Genomic DNA, 6,438 nt, shown 5'->3' on the forward strand with positions numbered 1-6,438 from the left:
AAGGCCAAGGCCAGCAGCATGCCATGCCACGGCCAAGGCAGCCCAGCCAAAGCCAGCAGCATGCCATGCCAAGGCCAAGGCCAGCAGCAAGCCATGCCACGGCCAAGGCAGGCCAGCCAAAGCCAGCAGCATGCCATGCCAAGGCCAAGGCCAGCAGCATGCCATGCCACGGCCAAGGCAGCCCAGCCAAAGCCAGCAGCATGCCATGCCAAGGCCAAGGCCAGCAGCATGCCATGCCACGGCCAAGGCAGCCCAGCCAAAGCCAGCAGCATGCCATGCCAAGGCCAAGGCCAGCAGCATGCCATGCCACGGCCAAGGCAGGCCTGCCAAAGCCAGCAGCATGCCATGCCAAGGCCAAGGCCAGCAGCCTGCCATGCCACGGCCAAGGCAGGCCAGCCAAAGCCAGCAGCATGCCATGCCAAGCCAAAGCCAGCAGCATGCCATCCCAAGCCAAGGCCAGCAGCATGCCATGCCAAGGCCAAGGCAGCCCAGCCAAAGCCAGCAGCATGCCATGCCAAGGCCAAGGCCAGCAGCATGGCATGCCACGGCCAAGGCAGCCCAGCCAAAGCCAGCAGCATGCCATGCCAAGGCCAAGGCCAGCAGCATGCCATGCCACGGCCAAGGCAGGCCAGCCAAAGCCAGCAGCATGCCATGCCAAGGCCAAGGCCAGCAGCATGCCATGCCACGGCCAAGGCAGGCCAGCCAAAGCCAGCAGCATGCCATGCCAAGCCAAGGCCAGCAGCATGCCATGCCAAGGCCAAGGCCGCCCAGCCAAAGCCAGCAGCATGCCATGCCAAGGCCAAGGCCAGCAGCATGCCATGCCACGGCCAAGGCAGCCCAGCCAAAGCCAGCAGAATGCCATGCCAAGGCCAAGGCCAGCAGCATGCCATGCCACGGCCAAGGCAGGCCAACCAAAGCCAGCAGCATGCCATGCCAAGGCCAAGGCCAGCAGCATGCCATGCCACGGCCAAGGCAGGCCAGCCAAAACCAGCAGCATGCCATGCCAAGCCAAGGCCAGCAGCATGCCATGCCAAGGCCAAGGCAGCCCAGCCAAGGCCGGCAGCATGCCATGCCAAGGCCAAGGCCAGCAGCATGCCATGCCACGGCCAAGGCAGGCCAGCCAAAGCCAGCAGCATGCCATGCCAAGCCAAGGCCGGCAGCATGCCATGCCAAGGCCAAGGCAGCCCAGCCAAAGCCAGCAGCATGCCATGCCAAGGCCAAGGCCAGCAGCATGCCATGCCACGGCCAAGGCAGCCCAGCCAAAGCCAGCAGCATGCCATGCCAAGGCCAAGGCCAGCAGCATGGCATGCGACGGCCAAGGCAGCCCAGCCAAAGCCAGCAGCATGCCATGCCAAGGCCAAGGCCAGCAGCATGCCATGCCACGGCCAAGGCAGGCCAGCCAAAGCCAGCAGCATGCCATGCCAAGGCCAAGGCCAGCAGCATGGCATGCCACGGCAAAGGCAGGCGAGCCAAAGCCAGCAGCATGCCATGCCAAGCCAAGGCCAGCAGCATGCCATGCCAAGGCCAAGGCAGCCCAGCCAAAGCCAGCAGCATGCCATGCCAAGGCCAAGGCCAGCAGCATGCCATGCCGCGGCCAAGGCAGCCCAGCCAAAGCCAGCAGCATGCCATGCCAAGGCCAAGGCCAGCAGCATGCCATGCCGCGGCCAAGGCAGCCCAGCCAAAGCCAGCAGCATGCCATGCCAAGGCCAAGGCCAGCAGCATGCCATGCCACGGCCAAGGCAGGCCAGCCAAAGCCAGCAGCATGCCATGCCAAGCCAAGGCCAGCAGCATGCCATGCCAAGGCCAAGGCAGCCCAGCCAAAGCCAGCAGCATGCCATGCCAAGGCCAAGGCCAGCAGCATGCCATGCCACGGCCAAGGCAGCCCAGCCAAAGCCAGCAGCATGCCATGCCAAGGCCAAGGCCAGCAGCATGCCATGCCACGGCCAAGGCAGGCCAGCCAAAGCCAGCGGCATGCCATGCCAAGGCCAAGGCCAGCAGCATGCCATGCCAAGGCCAAGGCCAGTAGCATGCCATGCCAAGGCCAAGGCCAGCAGCATGCCATGCCACGGCCAAGGCAGGCCAGCCAAAGCCAGCAGCATGCCATGCCAAGCCAAGGCCAGCAGCATGCCATGCCAAGGCCAAGGCAGCCCAGCCAAAGCCAGCAGCATGCCATGCCAAGGCCAAGGCCAGCAGCATGCCATGCCACGGCCAAGGCAGCCCAGCCAAAGCCATCAGCATGCCATGCCAAGGCCAAGGCCAGCAGCATGCCATGCCACGGCCAAGGCAGCCCAGCCAAAGCCAGCAGCATGCCATGCCAAGGCCAAGGCCAGCAGCATGCCATGCCACGGCCAAGGCAGCCCAGCCAAAGCCAGGAGCATGCCATGCCAAGGCCAAGGCCAGCAGCATGCCATGCCACGGCCAAGGCAGGCCAGCCAAAGCCCGCAGCATGCCATGCCAAGGCCAAGGCCAGCAGCATGCCATGCCACGGCCAAGGCAGGCCAGCCAAAGCCAGCAGCATGCCCTGCCAAGCCAAGGCCAGCAGCATGCCGTGCCAAGGCCAAGGCAGCCCAGCCAAAGCCAGCAGCATGCCATGCCAAGGCCAAGGCCAGCAGCATGCCCTGCCACGGCCAATGCAGGCCAGCCAAAGCCAGCAGCACGCCATTCCTAGCCAAGGCCAGCAGCATGCCATGCCAAGGCCAAGGCAGCCCAGCCAAAGCCAGCAGCATGCCATGCCAAGGCCAAGGCCAGCAGCATGCCATGCCACGGCCAAGGCAGCCCAGCCAAAGCCAGCAGCATGCCAAGCCAAGGCCAAGGCCAGCAGCATGCCATGCCACGGCCAAGGCAGCCCAGCCAAAGCCAGCAGCATGCCATGCCAAGGCCAAGGCCAGCAGCATGCCATGCCACGGCCAAGGCAGCCCAGCCAAAGCCAGCAGCATGCCACGCCAAGGCCAAGGCCAGCAGCATGGCATGCCACGGCCAAGGGAGTACAGCCAAAGCCAGCAGCATGCCATGCCAAGGCCAAGGCCAGCAGCATGCCATGCCACGGCCAAGGCAGGCCGGCCAATGCCAGCAGCATGCCATGCCAAGGCCAAGGCCAGCAGCATGCCATGCCACGGCCAAGGCAGGCCAGCCAAAGCCAGCAGCATGCCATGCCAAGCCAAGGCCAGCAGCATGCCATGCCAAGGCCAAGGCAGGCCAGCCAAAGCCAGCAGCATGGCATGCCAAGGCCAAGGCCAGCAGCATGGCATGCCACGGCCAAGGCAGCCCAGCCAAAGCCAGCAGCATGCCATGCCAAGCCAAGGCCAGCAGCATGCCATGCCAAGGCCAAGGCAGCCCAGCCAAAGCCAGCAGCATGCCATGCCAAGGCCAAGGCAGCTGCATGCCATGCCACGGCCAAGGCAGCCCAGCCAAAGCCAGCAGCATGCCATGCCAAGGCCAAGGCCAGCAGCATGCCATGCCACGGCGAAGGCAGGCCAGCCAAAGCCAGCAGCATGCCATGCCAAGGCCAAGGCCAGCAGCATGCCATGCCATGCCACGGCCAAGGCAGCCCAGCCAAAGCCAGCAGCATGCCATGCCAAGGCCAAGGCCAGCAGCATGGCATGGCCCGGGGAAGGCAGCCCAGCCAAAGCCAGCAGCATGCCATGCCAAGGCCAAGGCCAGCAGCATGCCATGCCAAGGCCAAGGCCAAGGCCAAGGCAGCCCATCCGAAGCCAGCAACATTCCATGCCAAGGCCAACGCTGCCCAGCCAAGGCCAGCGGCATGCCATGCCAAGGCCAAGCCCAGCCGCATGTCTTGCCACGGCCTTGTCCCGCAGCGTGGCGTGCCTTGGCCTTGGGCTAGAACATCGCATGCCACGCCCTTGGCAAGCAATCCTGTCCCTCGTGTAATTGCCATTTGGTTTGGCTTTGACTTACGTATATGTTGCCCTGCGAAATGCATGTCCCTCGGGTAATAGCCGTTTGGTTGCCTTTGACTTGCGAACACGTTGCTAGTGCTTTCCCCAGTGGAAGCTTGTTGGGAAAAGTATGTCCCTCGGAAGTTGCCTGTTGCATTCGAGCTATCCGATGCTTGCTCGGTTTCTCTAAGAGTTTTTGCACGTTCGTTGGGCTTTTTAATTATTTATTTACTCATAAAAATTATAATAAAATAAATAAAAAATAAAAAAATAATTGAAAAAATTACTATAATTACTAGTGCCTCATCTTATAATTGTTGGAATTTTTCTAGAATTTTTTGAGTATTTTTAGTAATTTTTATTATTTTTTAAGTATTAAAATTGAAATAAATTAAAATAAAATATTCCGGTGGCCAAATATTTTTTTGTAATTTTTTTTATGGTGTATTAAATTATTTCATACAACTTTCATGTTGAAAGTTTTGGCAAAAAACCATTACTTTTTAAAAAAACCCCATTATGACTCCTCAAACATGGTTGATGTTTCCTCCTGCCAGATTGAAAAGGGCTTAACAGGCTATTATAAGGGGGGGCACCTCCCTTAAGGCTGGCCAGCATGGCCAGGCCACAGGCCACGCCTATGCCTAGGCGGGCGCTTGGCACATGCCATCGCTTGGCTTGTGGCATTGGCTTGTGGCATCGAAACTACATAGCCAAGCACGGGATGCGTCTAGTGGCGGCCCGCGGTGGTGGCGGTGGCACGTTGGCCTAGGCCAGCATGCCATGCCACAGCCTTGGCCAGCAACATGGCATGCCAAAGCCTTGGCCAGCAGCATGCCATGCCCTGGCCTTGGCAAGCATGTCATGCCACGGCCTTGGCCAGCAGCATGCCATGCCACGGCCTTGGCCAGCAGCATTCCATGCCCCGGCCTTCGCCAGCATGTCATGCCACGGCCTTGGCCAGCAGCATGCCATGCCACAGCCTTGGCCAGCAACATGGCATGCCAAAGCCTTGGCCAGCAGCACGCCATGCCCCGGCCTTGGCAAGCTTGTCATGCCACGGCCATGGCCAGCAGCTTGCCATGCCCCGGCCTTGGCCAGCAGCGTGCCATGCCACGACCTTGGCCAGCAGCTTGCCATGCCCCGGCCTTGGCCAGTAGCATGCCATGCCACGGCCTTGGCCAGCAACATGGCATGCCAAAGCCTTGGCCAGCAGCATGCCCTGCCCCGGCCTTGGCCGGCAGCATGCCATGCCGCGGCCTTGGCCGGCAGCATGGCAAGCCCAAGCCTTGGTCAGCAGCATGCCATGCCAACGCCTTGGCCAGCAGCATGCCTTGCCACGGCCTCGTCCAGCAGCATGGCATGCCACGCCACGGCCTCGGCCATCAGCATGCCTTGCCACGGCCTCGGCCATCAGCATGCCTTGCCACGGCCTCGGCCATCAGCATGCCTTGCCACGGCCTTGTCCAGCAGCATGGCATGCCCCGGCCTTGGCCAGCAGCATGTCATGCCACGGCCTTGGCAAGCATGCCAAGCCACGGCCTTGGCAAGCATGCCATGTCCCTCGGGTAATTCTACAAGTTGCCTTGCGAAATGCATGTCCCTCGGTTAAATTGCCATTTGGTTGGCTTTGGCGTGCGAACGAGTTGCCTGTGCTTTCCTTGTGGAAGCTTGTTGCGAGAAGTATGTCCCTCGAAAGTTGCCTGTTGAGTTTGTTATTTGCATTCGCGCTAACCGGTGCTTGCTCGGCCTCTCTAAATGTTTTCGCGCGTTCGTCGGGCTTCTTAGTCCTTCGGGGTGTGATTCGTTTTGGGGGGCTGGTGCACAGTGTACGTCGTGGCGCGTGAGTTGTGTTCGGTTTGTGCGAGTTGGACGGATCCCTGCCTGTGCAGCGAACTCCACTGGTGCATTCCTCCATGTCCCTCGGGTGATGCCTTTAGGTTGTCTTCGACTCGCCTTCGGGTTGCCTGCGCTTCCCTAGTGGAAGGTGCCTTGCGAAAGGCGTGTCCCTCGGGTAATTGCCATTTGGTTGGCTTTGACGTTCGAACGAGTTGCCTATGCTTTCCTAGTGGAAGCTTGTTGCGAAAAGTATGTCCCTCGAAAGTTGCCTGTTGCGCTTGTTATTTGCATTCGCGCTAACCGGTGCTTGCTCGGCCTCTCTAAATGTTTTCGCGCGTTCGTCGGGCTTCCTGGTCCTTCGGGGGGTGATTCGTTTTGGGGGGCTGGTGCACAGTGTACGTCGTGGCGCGTGAGTTGTGTTCGGTTTGTGCGAGTTGGACGGATCCCTGCCTGTGCAGCGAACTCCACTGGTGCATTCCTCCATGTCCCTCGGGTGATGCCTTTAGGTTGTCTTCGACTCGCCTTCGGGTTGCCTGCGCTTCCCTAGTGGAAGGTGCCTTGCGAAAATCGTGTCCCTCGGGTAATTGCCATTTGGTTGGCTTTGACGTTCGAACGAGTTGCCTGTGCTTTCCTAGTGGAAGCTTGTTGCGAAAAGTATGTCCCTCGAAAGTTGCCTGTTGCGCTTGTTACTTGCATTCGCGCT

Source organism: Camellia sinensis, chromosome 14, assembly GCF_055761805.1.
Source record: "Camellia sinensis isolate YWXY chromosome 14, ASM5576180v1, whole genome shotgun sequence".
In the NCBI taxonomy this organism is placed as follows: Eukaryota; Viridiplantae; Streptophyta; class Magnoliopsida; order Ericales; family Theaceae; genus Camellia; species Camellia sinensis.